The sequence below is a fragment of the Rhea americana genome, unplaced genomic scaffold, assembly GCF_003343005.1.
Source record: "Rhea americana isolate MKP2758 unplaced genomic scaffold, rheAme1 scaffold_41, whole genome shotgun sequence".
NCBI classification, from domain to species: Eukaryota; Metazoa; Chordata; class Aves; order Rheiformes; family Rheidae; genus Rhea; species Rhea americana.
This window is the reverse complement of record NW_028186546.1, coordinates 2,101,910-2,116,910: the sequence shown is the minus strand read 5'-3', so window position 1 is coordinate 2,116,910 and position 15,001 is coordinate 2,101,910.

The following is a 15,001-nucleotide window of genomic DNA, read 5'->3' as shown; positions in this document are numbered from 1 at the left end:
CTTTGGAGTAGATGATAGAAAATGAGTATATGCTGTGTAGTGGTCATTTTGCACCGAGCGAGCAGTACGACACCTAGTTTCTCCCAAGCCAGATACCTACCTTAATTTCAGATGTTTTGCTTACTGTAACCTTATTTTTATGCAGGCAAACATTGCCATCCCCAAGAGCTGCCTCCCCATCTCAGTTCTGCTAATATTTTCTAAGACTGCTAAGAGCAAGGGTTGCCTTTATGCTTTTTTTCCCTTGCCTAGGACAAAACTTACATGAAGTCCCTAAGCACTAGTGCAAAAAAAGAGATGATAAGTCTAAGGACTTATATTTTAGACCACCATTTAAGAAACAAATCTTTTTTTCCAGGTGTACCCTGAGTCCCTAAAAGCAATTTAACTGAGGGTATTATTCATAGGTTTGTTGAGATCTTTGCACTGGCTGACACTTGTGTGGCAAATCAGATCTCCCAAGCATGATGGCTGGTCACGGCCCAAGTGGGGTCAGTCACAAAGGTCCTTGCACTGACATCTCCTGCTGGGTCGAGGGTGACCCCTCAAACTGGTCTTCTGCTCCATTCTCATCCTGGCTGGCTCGTGGCCCTGCACGCCAACTCCTGCACATCCATCGTTCATCTTAAACTACATAGGAAATATCTCCTAATTGTCTTAACTGTGTACAAAGGTCTGTGCAACATGACCATTTCTGCAGCCGCAAGGATGGTTTCTAAAATTTACAAGTGTCTTATTTGTGTGCAATGGCCAATTCCGCAGCAGGAAACACCTAGGGGGAAATGACTCTTTCAGTCAATCTGGACAACCACCCCCAACCTTTTTCTAATACCTTATCTGGTGGTATTTCATTCTTACAGTTAAGGGGTAGAAATTTCTTGTATCCTTCCAACCAACCAGCTACAGGTACCTGATTGTAGCTAAAGCCCAAAAGACTAAATACAATTTAATTGCTATACTAATTATTATTATAAACATCCATAACTAATTTAAAATTTGGCATTTCTGGTCTTTAGCCTGCTGTGGTACTGCAGTAGTCAAAACAAAATTACTACAGAATTTTGCACATTGAGTTATTTATACAGTATTTCTTTGTGAAGTACAATTTTTAGGGGTTTAACTAACCACCTTCWGCTTATTTTAGAAGCAAGCTATGCAAAACTAATGTTCCATTTTTTCCATGTCTGCATTTTTAAAAGGTAGAGACAAATCCACAAAATACATTGTAATCTACAGATAATCCAAAAAAACTCCCTTARACGGATTTTTAAAACACTATGGCAATCTAAAGGTTATATAAACTTTAGCTAAGCCTCTTAACATAGGTATTTAAGCATTATGGAAATTTGATTTTTAATTTAGTGAAGTACAAAGAGGCCTTTATCCTAACAAATGTATGAGCTAAATTTGAAAGCTGAACAGAGATTATTGGTTACTAAAGCCACCCAAAAATAAATATATTGGTAGCTAACATGAGTCACTCAAACCCAAAACTTTGGGTACATATTTCTTCTATGGATCCTATGTTTCTATGAAGAAAAGTAATTAAGAGTAGACTAGTATATTCATGCAGTAAAGAATGCACTATCTACTGCAACAGTTAACAGTAAAGCATYGAAATGAGCTAATGTAGAGAGTCATAGAAAAGAGGATATTACTCATTCTTCTCTGACCTACAAGATTTACCCTCTCTTAATTTAAAAACAAACAAATAAATAAAAAAACTGTCAATAGAACATAGCCTCTCTGCTATCAGTCRTAGCTTGAAGAACTTGTGAATGATTTGGTTTAAATGACCATCCACTAGCATACTGGAATTGTCTCTTTCCGATTTCAGAGACAGAGCACATAACATCTTAGCAACCAGTTGGTCAAGAGTAAACTTTAAGCAATATTAGTGAGCAGCACAACAGTTTGGGTTTGTTTTATTTTTCCTTATTGATAATCAGCTCTTTAGAGATGTGTTTCAGTCCATGCAGCTCTCAGCAATGTAAGTAAGTGTTGTATATTTTTAAAAGAATATTTATAAAAACTAAAGGAAGATTTCTTGGCTCTGGTTAACCAACCAAGAGAAAAAAGTATTTCAGGAGAGGTGTGATAACAAAGTCACTGCACCAGTTGAGAGGAGGACGATGCTGCTGGGAAAAGCAGAGGATACAGTGGGAGATCGTGGATGTGACAATTGCATCCAATCAACAGCTTTCTGGTCCCATCCTTCGAAAGATGGCAAGATGAAGCGCTTGTCGTTGTGCTTCCCATATCTACTCACTATAATTTTCTATGCGGACCTTAATTACACTTCATTCTCAGAGGGATTTTAATTATCTATGATCAACACCGAATGAAAGTGCTTAAAGCTATTTTCACTGAAAAAGGTATTTATTAACCTTTACAGCCCTTCCCAAGAAGTTTCCAGCTTCTACAAAGATTGAACTGTAGGGAAAATGGTATTTTTTTAAACATCATATTTTTAAAGCCTCTTTTGCTTTCTTTCAATTATGAAATGTTCCAGCCTTGGAGATTTGTACCCTTTATAAGGCTATCTACTTAAATAAAGAATCAGACTTCACTCGTTTTTTGCCTATGTCATGTTGTTAAAAATGCTATTTGTCCCTTTGTAGTGCTCTCTGCAGAAACACTGGCTTGTACGAGTTTAGTAAACAATACATTTAATTGTCTTTGTGGTGCCAAGTGGAGCATAAAGTCTGTGTGGGGTAGTATTCAAGCTATCAAAACAGCTCTCTGGAAAACATTTCTGTATTATTTTATGGTACATGTCTTCTCTCAAAATGTCATTTGGCTTTACGAGAATCCTGGATTGTAACTTCTCAGGGTAATGAAGAAAAGGCATGACTCATGGCAAGGNTTTTTTTTGAGTTTTATATAGTTGTTTGAAATATGATGTGTTTGAGAGAACATTATTTAATTTAAAAGGGATCCGGATAGTAAATCAATGCTAATCAGGTAATACACCCAGGGGAAATTGGAACCATTGTCACATTTGGCACACTTATTTGTTAGATTTATGAGCTCGTCCAATGAATTAATTGTATAAAACTCAAGGTGTGCCAGAGTGGGACCTACTTTTCCTGTCTGCAATGCATTTAAATGTTTCCTGTTTCGTAACAAGGATGCAAGAGCCATGCTGTCCTCCCAACTCTCGTCCAATACGTATAGAAGACACTATTCAAAATAAACACCATAAGACAGAATTGAGCCACAAGAACAAGTTACTACAAGCTAAGCAGGTATGCATTCTCAGTCCATTAGATACCTTGCTATAATTTTTCTTATACATAGTTTTACCCCAGGACAGCCATGCCATATTTTGAGTTAGATTATGTGACTCTACGAAGGAGGACAAATTTAGTTTGTGTTTGCCTAGGCACTAGAATATGTACAAGAGCTGTAAGTACAAACCCTATACAGCTTACTTCTGGGAAAAAAAGAAAAATAAAATTGCTGGATAAAACAAGCTGAAACTGCAAATCTGGGTCTTATCCTGCCTGTATTGTGGGAAAGTCTGGAGATGGCTCAAGCACTTCTGCAGCACCCTTTGAAAGGCCTCAAAATTGAATGCAGATAAAACCCTTCTATTCATTACCTGCTTAGCAATGCTCTTCCTAGTGACACAAGCCTAATTAAACAGCATCTTAAATTATATCATCACTGGAAGCTATGGACTGTTTGGCTGTGTAAGGATGCAGACCTTTCTGAGCACTTACTTACACTCTTTGCCAAGTTTGGAGGATAAATATCAATGAACCAGAATGTTGGTTCTAGTGTAACCAACCAATTCATCCTTTTCTTCATATACTTGTAGCAGCTATCTGCTCTGGGTTTCTGCTGTTGTAAACAAGAGCTGAGAGTTCTCTGTCTCAGAGCAAAAATAAAAATTAAAACTACTAACTCTCAATATAGCCAAGGAAAATGGAAAAATTTTATACATTCAACTCTGAGTTATCCTGGATAAAAAAGCTTAGGAGCTGATTAACAAAAGGGAAGAAAAAAAAGCCCAAATAGATAAAGCAAACTAGGAGTAAGCTAAGTCATAATAATGTGGTTAGTATATTCATCAATCTGCTGACAGGTTCCTGTGGAAAACAGCCTTAAGAAGCAGATTTAGAGTAGCCATGGCATGAGGAGCAGTCTAGCACAGAGCTGCTGGGTTAGCTAAGGCATGGTTAACAGCATCCTAAATATCCTTCCCTTCCTACTCCAAGAGCTGCGAATGGGTCGCATCAGGTCTAGGGATCTGCACTAAATCAAAGATTACAGTATTAGTGAGTTGAAAAGTGGGACTCAGGAGCCCCACTTCCAAACTTTTGTGTCCATGTGCAGTCACCTCCTATGCTGCTACCAAGGGAAAAACTGCACTGCAAGGAGTCACTTCTAAACAATGCAAACTAAAGTCCCACCATCCAAACTAAAATAATGAATTTTATCAAGCGTCCAAACATTTAAATAATGTGATGTGTTCTTGAATTGATATAGTAGTCTTAACTACTATATTTTCAATTCCTTCTTCCTAAAAAGAAGTATTCTGCACAGGAAAACAGGACATTCTGAGTTCTCTCRCATCTACTGTCATGACCTTGTTTCTAACACAGATTCCAGGAGCGTCTCCTTCATTTCATTTCATCTTCTCCGCTTTTTTTCTAGGCAGATTAGTCTTTGATGTTGAACTTTCTTAAAGCTTTGGTAGTGCATCTTGCTTTAATTTACTACTTGTTTAATTTTGTGAATAGTACAGGAGAAGTTGCCTAAAATTATATGAAACAACTTTTGAAAACAGTTGCAGTATTTAGAATGATAATTGAATTGGCTAGAGATGAGTCATAAGTAACAAAATGCAAGGAATAAAAATTTGATGCTATCTTGCTTGGCTGAAACAGAGTTCTGTTCCTTCAGGCCAAACTGAGACAATAATTGTATCTTGTACCTTCTATTTTTATGATTTTTTTTCTATTAGTTGTTTAATATAATGGGATTATGCATCACAACAAAAGGAAAACATGGCTGTCTGATCTTGCTCTAAAAAACATAGTTATCTTTGGTTATGACTTCTGATTTATTATTTTTYAAGTCAAAGTCAATTCATTGCCTTTTCAACATTTTTACATTAATATCACCTGCAAGATTTATTGAAAATTATAATGAGGTAATAAATATGACCYTTCTAATATCAATCAGACTTCACAGTGGATAATGCAGGAAACACATCTCTCTTTAAAAGGTGAGAGTAAAAACAAAAGATTTCAAAGGCAGACTTGAGTATGTGCAAGACGAAATGAATGGAGGGAGAAATCCCAACTCAGTAGTATATATACGTAAAAATTAAGGAATCAGAGGAAGTTCCATCTGAACATGAGGAGGAATTTCTTCCCTGTGAGAGTGATGGAGCACTGGAACAGGTTGCCCAGAGAGGTTGTGGAGTCTCCTTCTCTGGAGATCTTCAAGGCCCGCCTGGCTGCAACCCTGTCTACCATGCTCTAGGTGACCGTGCTGAGCAGGGAGGTTGGACTAGATGATCTCCAGAGGTCCCTTCCAACCTTACTGATTCTATGATCAGGGAAGATATGTAGAGTGTAAAGAAGAGCAGAATCATATACAGGGTGCATTTTAAGAACTCTTTCCAATCAGCTATGAGAAATTGTCTACCTAGCAGGTGGATGTCAGGAGCATGCCGGAAGCTGGGATGCCTGGATGTCCCTGAGTAAGTATGCATCAGCTGCAGACTGTCTGCTGACATGTAACCCTCTCTAGCACATCCAAAGGAAGGTCTTCTTTCACTATGTCTGATGACTGCAACTGGTTATCATGTTAATTATGCACACAGCCTTTAGGTTRAAATTCCATTATATTGAACGTTAATGGTTACAAGCCTCAGGAAAGTTCACAACATAGATCTTAGTTTTTAATAGTGTGTGTCCAYCTCCATAGCTTAGCGTTGCCTCACAGCTCTTTCTGTGAATCTAAGTAATTAACGGAGTAGCATTTATTGGGTACAGCCAGCTCTGTTATCCATGGCCGACCTGTCTGTGCCGCTGCTCAGACAGTGCTACACAAGCACAGCAGGCTTTCATCCACAGCCAGATAAAGCCTGGAAGCTTCCTCAAGTCTTGTATCCTGAAGCCTTCAGCTGCCGCAGATCCAAGCTCCCTGGAACAGAGARTGCTGCACTATGCCTGGCATGGAGACACCCAAGGTGGTAGGGTTACTGGCTGTCAACTCACAGTTCATTAATAACTTGTTATCATGGGCTCAGCACAAGTCCTGCTGGGGCACACGTGAAGTCACTGGGTCTAGGGGCTGGAGCTCTTGAGGAGAACCTTGCCTCCTTACCTTGGTGCTTTTCCTTCCTTAGTTGTAAACACCTCCGGGATGTAACAACAGACTATCAAGCAATGGACACCAACAACAAATAATTCAGAGAAGGTTATGAACCATATGTATTCAAACTGCTCCCTTACTTTCTTTTTTCTTTTAATGAGCAGGAAATGGTTATCCTACTTAGACTGTATACATGARAAGAATCAAGCACGTTGGTGCTAGCAAAGACTCATGGCATTTTAAGGACCTTGGCAATAAATCATCAAGCTACATCTTCAACACTATTTAACAATCTATTGGGCACTTCTTAATCCACTGTGGATTTACATGAGCAGCAGAAAAAAAGAATACTTGATGAAGTATCAGCTCTTGTCATAATGCCTAATGAGCCCTCAGCAGCCATCTCTCCACATACTAACATGAATCACTCTTCTTCCTACAATACCATGAGAAATGACAGTTTGAAGACGTAATGGAGGGCGCCACCAGGTCAATGGTGAGCCTTTTCTAGGATGTTCTTATTGTAGTCCTTTGCCCTCCAACGACTATTTTCACTGTGCACATTTTGTGATGAAAGCCTGTGAGATTTTAACTCCTTGCCCTTTTCTTCGACGATTAGTCTTCTCCTTTGCTATGCTGCCTAGTGTCAGAGATATTAATTCAGTCATGATTTTTGCCAGTCTCTTTCAAAATGAAGCCAAATAGATGTAGCAGAGATTTATTTTTTCCTTTTTTAAAGAATGAGATGATTTTTAACAGATCTGGAAATACAAACAACAGAAAGGCAAACAATTTCCAACAGAGATATAATACACACAACAAATGAATATTCAAAACTGTCACAGTCACCACTCCGGAGTTAAAATTTAACTTTAGGCYAAGCTGGTAGCATATAGGAATCGTGATGTGTGATAGAAGGAAAGTCTGTGCAAGTATATCAGATGCCTGTCTCACTCAGATGCCATCGTCTATATATCTCAGAGGCTGGAAATGAGCCTTGCTGAGGGATGGAAGAATTGACATGCGTAAATTTTTCAGATGAGGTCTTTTACCTTCTAGCCAGCAAAAMAAATGAATATCCAACCAGAAATAAAGGGAAAATTTCTTTATTCTTTAATTCATGATGGATGCATATGTTCATGGAGTTGCAAAGCTGGAGTTGGGGGGGGTTGTTTTCTGTTTTTTTTGTTTGTTTATTTTTAATGGACTCTCAGCTCCCCACGTGATATGCAGAGGTTTGTATAGTATTCATACCCATGGCTTGCAGGACACACATTTGGTTCCAGAYTGAAGGTGTTGTATCCCATACGGTGATTCCATGTTAGAAATGTATCTGCATCATGAAATTCTTACACTTCATGAAATTTTTGAGCTTTATGACTTTTTAAAACTTCATAGCTCTGGAAAGAGAGTTCATACAAGCAAACTAGGAAGATGAGAATAGATTTCTGGAGAAGGTGCTATATCTCTCTTTTTTCCTACTTTTAAAGGCAAATCTTTTCCATGTTGGTAGTACACATACTCAGCTCACGAGAACTAGGCACTCACGTATAGAGGGGCTTACATCATTGTACTAGAGTGGTTTAACCTTGTTTCCATCAAACGTATTTCTAATTTTGTAGCAATTTTCAGAAACCTACAGTATCGATGCACAATTTGCATGGGCAAGTTGATTCATTTATCTGCCTGTTGGATATACCTGGATGCTCACTGGAGGCACACATTTAGCTTAAAAAAGTCTGTCTCTTAATGGACTATGAGAGTTTTCCRATTACTTTAGAGGAACCTAAAGAACATTCAAAGGCTGACTAGCATCTGCAAAGAAGGGCTGTTTTAACTAAWGTATAACTGAATACCTCCCATTCCCMAAAATATACATACATACTGGTCTTCAAAATCGAACCCCCACTATATTGGGTACTTTGGAAATGCTATGATCAACAAGAGTGTTTTCACTTATTTGCAACATTTTTGAAGAGGTATTGATTGCCAACAGTGAGTTAAACCCTGCATTTCAGGCATAATGCACAGCTTTTCCAACAACAGATAAATTTTGTGATGATTTTTTGAAAATATTTTAAGAGGTGATTTGCAGTAAACAGTTCTGAGCATGGTCTGAGTTATCCCCATATGGTTCAGCGTGTAGTTCAGTATTGACATCGATCATGGAGAAAAGATCAAATATTAAAATATTTGGAAAAGTTTCCATGTGGAAAGTATTTTGGAGGATTATTGGATGGACAGAGAATATGAAAACTATTTGTTTTGTGTCTCCTAGGAGACTGCAGATGGGATTCATTGGTCCTTACTGAAGAGGACAGCATCAGATTAATTGCCCCATAACGGAGCTATCCATGGAAGAAGTCACAACTCTGTGTAGCTCACATATACCATGGGGTGGTGATGGAACCAAGGCTGCAGTCTACTAGGCAATGTTGGTATCTATCATTCCAAACAGGAAAGCCGTGACCATAAACTTAACAGAGATAAAAGGGAAAAGAATAAACTAATTTAATTACTTATTACTAATAGAATCAGTATTTGGAAAAGCATGCATTCCGGATGTAAGATGARGACATACTTTACGTGAGCATCAACCAACAAGAAGATGATTTAAACTAATGAAAACACAGTGTGACTGACAGCAGAATATAAAGCAAATTAATCCAGATAACACTGTCATATATTCATCTATATAATGCCATAATAGGTCATACATTCTCAATTCCGATGTTCAAAAGTCACTAAATATATACAAAAGAAATCAGGAATGTATTATTGTACCAGGCTGCCAGTAGTATTATAAACATTAACTATCCTCACTTAGCTAGAAAAAATTAGAAGAGTGGAATAATTGGAAAGACCTTTTTTTATAACTTGAATACTGGCACGCTAATGTTATCAAGATAAATGCTCTGTTCAAACTTAGTTCGCTCTGTTCTGTCCACTGATTGCCTTGAGTGGAGAGAAAGCATTACAAGAAATCCAAGTTGTAGTTGGCAAATGTATTTGGAGTGAGAAACTCACAGAAGTTCAAAGGAGAAATCAAGCCTCAGTCCTACCACCCTTCCTTTTATCAGGCCTCCTACGAATATCAAAGAGCAAATGAATACAAATCAGTGCTGCCTGCCTGGRTGGGAGCTCTGCAGCAAAGTGCCAGGCTGCCCTGATTCTTGGTGGAGTTAACTAGAGTTGAAGGAGTTCAATATCTCTTGGCATAAACACCTTCAGATGTGACATAAAGACCTTTCTTTTCAGTCAGCACCTTCACTGTACCTATTTTCAGATCCATTCTGTTGATTTGCTCAAATAATTGCTGCAATTAAGTAYATAAATCAGGGGACCGCAGACAAAGAAAGGCCAGTTTCAAGAACTCTGTTGCATTTATGCTTGCTATTAGGAGTGACTCATCTTAAGTATGGAGAAACAGCAAGACTAAAGAAATAGGCTTATTTAAAAACAAACCTCCAGTTCATCTCGTGTCTGCAAGAAGTTAGGAGGTGGTTAATGTTTAATATTTAGGAGGTAAATTAAGCCTTACCATGGTRAATAATAATGGACTTCATCCTTTCTTCTCTGTATCTGAAAAGAATTAAGAAGTTTGGAGTGTTTCTGCAGAGGAAAAGCAAAGTTGGAAGTGTCAAGCTAAAGTTAAGTGCATAAATAAAACCGGGGCACTCTTAACAGAAATTTTAGATGGCAGAACCTCCTCTGTGAAAGTTTCTGTTAGCAGATGCAGCCAGTGCCATGAATCAGCATGCTGTGATTTTCCCTGAAGCAAAACACTCTCATTTGGGATTTCCTGATGGTGGTTTTCAAGCAATTGTCTTAAAATCTCTCAATTTAGACAGAATGACAATCAGCTGTGTTCTTTGCAAAATCTGATACAGAAACACCTACAGTCATGGCTGCGATGAGATTACAGAAAAAAAAAATGTAAGCAGGTTCCTGCAGAAATTCTCATAACCATTGACATTCCCATCAGGGGTCAGCATGTGTTGATATCTAGGACTGTAGAGATTCTTTAGGCATGACGTTGAATTAGATTGGCTGGCTAGTAAGAGTTCAACCTTGCTGTCCTAATGGGTATCAGGAAGAGGGAGCCTTAAAAGAAGCAATAAGTCTAAGGACAAGCCTCAGAAGTCTAGAAGTAGTATTTACAGGTATATACTGGAGATACAAGATGACAAATCTGTGCCACAAACGTGAATTCAGTCAACGCCTTGCTCTGCATGGTCCCTCCAGTCTTGCTCCAAAGGACACCAGAGATTAACATGATTTTCCCCACCTGTATGCAGAAGTGAAGGTCCACAACAAGGAGACAGTGRAGAAAGGTCTTTCCATTGGCCTAGTCACAGGACATCTGGCTGGGGAGAACTTCTTCCTGTGTTTGGGGAAAGCTGGAAAGAGATTGAGCACTCTGGTGAGTCTTTGCCATGAAGTCTCTGGTTAATATAAAAAATGATCATTCTGGAGATACTACTGAATCTGTAAGTATGAATGCAATTGTGGATACACAGCAAACAATAGTGTCCTTCTCAAAGTGAATCCCTACTGAAATTCATCCTTTCACTGGCCTTATGTCTGTTACCTCTCTGAATATCAACAAGGGAACTCAGTATGGACTTGGATATTGCTATGGAGAGGACCAGCTGTTTAGTTACTAGCATTCTGCCTTGGAGGCACTGAAATGATGTCAGAAACAACTGATTTATCTGATAAAAATAAAATAAGAGCCAAAACACATCAGTAGAGTAGGCGAAAGCAAATGTTGGAAACAGAACTGAAATGAAACCTAAATATTATTCACACTAGGCTATTTATATCATTAATAGTCATCTTTTAAGAGTTTCAGCCAACACCAAGAGGATGAAATTTAAAAGTCTGTTGTATTTTTCTGTTGGTGGTTGTAATTGTAAGAACAAGGATACAAATACAACATGGCAGATTTGTCTTTAAATCTCTGSTTTTAGTTTCCTAAGTTTCCTCACTAAACTTGAGTTTTAGATTTCTAAAACTAGAAAATATCTTTTTTTTTTCCAGCAAACTCTGTTCTTAAATGAATAAACSTGAAGGTCTGTGCACAGTTTGTACAAATAAATGCTCTGCTTATTTCATTCAAAACAAGTTCCARATTTGGATGTCAAGTCACCCCTTTTGAAGGGAGGAAGCTGGCCTCCAAAGTGTCCTTCAGACCTCTTAGTTCTTCCGGCAAGCTGAATAGAGCTAGTTGAAGTGGTTGAGAAAGACAGAGCTCTTGGAGGCCTTACAACACTCYCCATCTCACCTATCAACATTAGCATATGCAATGGTTTTAATATTGCCTTATGAGTATGTCTGCTCCTGCAGTGACTCTCATATTGTGTGGACTGAGGTAGCTGGGACACCACCACCACCACACTAGCYGTTCAAATTGTTTGCTTTGAACTCTCAAGGCACTTACGTAGATTTACACCATCTTTCTTGCAACCTTCAGCAAGCTACTTGGCTGAACTGCTTTGCTTCTAGACCTCCAATAACTAATATAAAATCTATCATGARTAGAGATGTCCATTTCTGCACTACAGGCACATTTTTTTTTACTGCCAGATAAACTCAGGGTTGGAATTACTTGAGATTAAGCTCTCCAGTCCTTTGCACTGCTGTCTGTTGGATTACTGTCAAACTTAGGTCTGCAGTGAACCAGCAAGATTTTCATATGGACAAACCAYGTTAAGTCATAGATAACAAAAGTCATACAGATGCAGTCCAGGAATCTTCAGATGCATCTTTGTAAAAACCACTTCCTCCACCTTCACTAGGACTCAGCAGAGGAGCCCTACCTGCTTCTTCAAASTGCTGCTGAAAAACCCCATCTGAAGCACCTGAGGCTGCTGCTTCCTTCCTTCTGCCACCACAGCTGGAGCATCCCTGCAGATACCTTGAACTCCACCATTGACCTTCTGCACACAAGTCCCAGCAGTGAGTTCCTCTGCTCTCACGTCAGTGAGCCTCTAGTTGTCCTCTATATAAACCACAGATTCTCTCTTTTAAGGATCTGCCAGCATTTCTGCTCAGCAAGGCACAATTCAGAAGCAGACCATGAGATAATTCAGCAGATATTAGGACAACCCCATTTTGCTCTGGAAGACAATGGGGTCCCAACTGTTCTTCACAGACCAGCTGAATAAAAGCAGATAATTAGCAGGTCAGTCTTGTAGCAAAAAGTAGATAAACAACTTGTTCTACCTACACATTTCTTTTTTTAGGTCTTCCTTGTGATTAAGGTGGAGGCATATGTTTTACAKGAGAAAGCACAGATAGAAATCTGTATTGGTAACAAAGAATATTGATTAATATCAAAGAGGTGCTATTTCCTTTGAGGAACAGGTTGCTTAAGCATGGTTGGACTGCCGCATCCAGTCAAGCAATCATATTTTAATGTTCAGGAAAGTCGTGCAAATGGTTCAAGGAGAGAAAAACATGCCCTATACTGAGAAGATAAAAGTGTTTCATCCATTCAGTGCACTCAGATTGGAAGTTAAAAAGAGAAGTCATTACCATTAAACAGGAACTTTCTAACCAGGTACAGAGGAACATCACAGGCCTAGGAAAGCTGATTCTGCCATCAACATGCAAATCTTTTGGAGAAATTAGCTCACCACTTAAATCAGCCACCTCATTCATTTAGGATCTTCAATTTGAGATTGAATTAGGAGAAAAGGTCACTGGATATAATTGTTTCACATTGTGTTCRTGATCCTTTTAGCATGAATCTCTACTTAAGCCTAACACTGCCCAATCAATGTCATTTTATTAAAAGCTGGATAATTACTTCAATACATATTTTTAAAATAGTCTGAGCTACATGTTAATTCTTCRGATTAAAGGTGGAACAAAAGATGCCTGCGTTGCCTCCAAAAAACTCGGAGTACTTGCTGCTTAAGATAATGATTATAATGAATATTCATGTCTCAGAATTTCATGTCCCCCAGGTGGGTAGAGGGTTTAAATTTCCCTTGGTACAGAACTGGGCAGATATGTTTGTGTATATGTGATTTGTTTTCATTTGTTTTCAYTGTCTACAGCTGGAGGAAGGACAGGGAACAGAGCAGGTCAGCATGCTCTACGGCAGAGAGGGAACATACCTTGTTAGAGACTTTACTCACATGTCTATGGTTACAACACTCATTGGCAAGGCAGTTCAACTCAATCCCAAATCTGCATGGCTTTTGTACTCAAATTAGCATGGGCTCAGTACATGGCTATAGAAAGTCTAGTCTGGAACTGTCTTATATCCTGCTAACACAAAATTCTRCATCTGCTTGAAATCCATTGTCTACATAAAGATATCCAGATAGGATTTAATAACTTTTAATATAGAGGAGGTCAGAATAGATATCATGGCCTCTCCCAGCCTTGGAAATTATGAAAAAAACAAGCCCGAAAATCAGGACCGCAGGTTAGGAGATACATTTGGTCTTTATCTTACTGTGTTTCAGTTTCTCATCTGCAAAATAAGACCAATAACAAGGGAGCCTGTGCTCACCTCAGTAGGGCATTGTGAAAATTAAATACATTTATATTTGGAAGGCAGTGAGAGTACAGTATCAATACGAGTCAGAGTAAAGCCCAGGAGAAAATTGATGTTTTTGAACAATGTGTCATAAATAAAGCAGGAGGATCTCCACGGGGGGAAAAAAAGATAAATATTTAATAGCTCCTTTTTTGGAAATGTTTTCTATTCTGGGTGACAAACGGGACAGAGCTCCTGTGGAAAGAAAAGCAAGACATATAACTTAACTTCTACAACTTAAAAACTGTATCAAAACATGGGCACATAATGGAGGCAAGAATGAGATGACCAGGGAATCATCCCTTTGTCGTTTTTCACTCCTTGAGATGCAAATTTCCATCGCAAAGATGTTCTTTAAAATGCAGGGGGAGGCAGGGGCTGTGTATGTGTATTTGTCATATAAATATTGTTGTTTGRTTGTGTTTTTTCTCTTTCTCCAAAACACTGTGGTAATGGGCATTACTAGACTTTCTAGAATCGTTTTCTCTTCTGTTCTCCTGTGATTTACAGTTATTCATCTATATCTCTTTCCTGTGAATACAGAGAACTACATGGATTTGGTCTCAATCTCAGAAACCAAAACTGGTGTAGGTACATGCATGATTCGTATGATATGCTTTGTTATAGCTTCTATCAATGATTTCCTTCTAGCTAGATCAACATCACTAGCATTGTTATTTCAGATATAAAATTTTGCGGCTATGCCAATGCTTTACCTAATCCAACTAAAATTGTCCTAAATAACTATYGCTGTTTAATTTCAGTTTGCTTTACCAATTCTAATACTGCAAGAAAAACAAAGTCCATCCCTGTAGGCACTTCTATGGAGCCTAAACTTTTGAGCTTAGTAGTGAATTAGTGTTTGCACATGACAGCAGTCTCTTCCTCATTTTATCTAGTTTCTGAAAGTCTCAGGTGGATCTTTGAGTTCTTCTTCCTGTTGGGACTTTGGTATTAAGTAAAGAGTAGAACCAGTATCTCCAAGGACTTTGGTATTCTTCCCTTACCCACTTGGAACATATGTTACTAAACTGTGAGTAGGCTGCTAACAACATGTGTCATTGTCACTTTAATTTATGCATTTCCACAGCATAGATAACTTTTACATGAGAA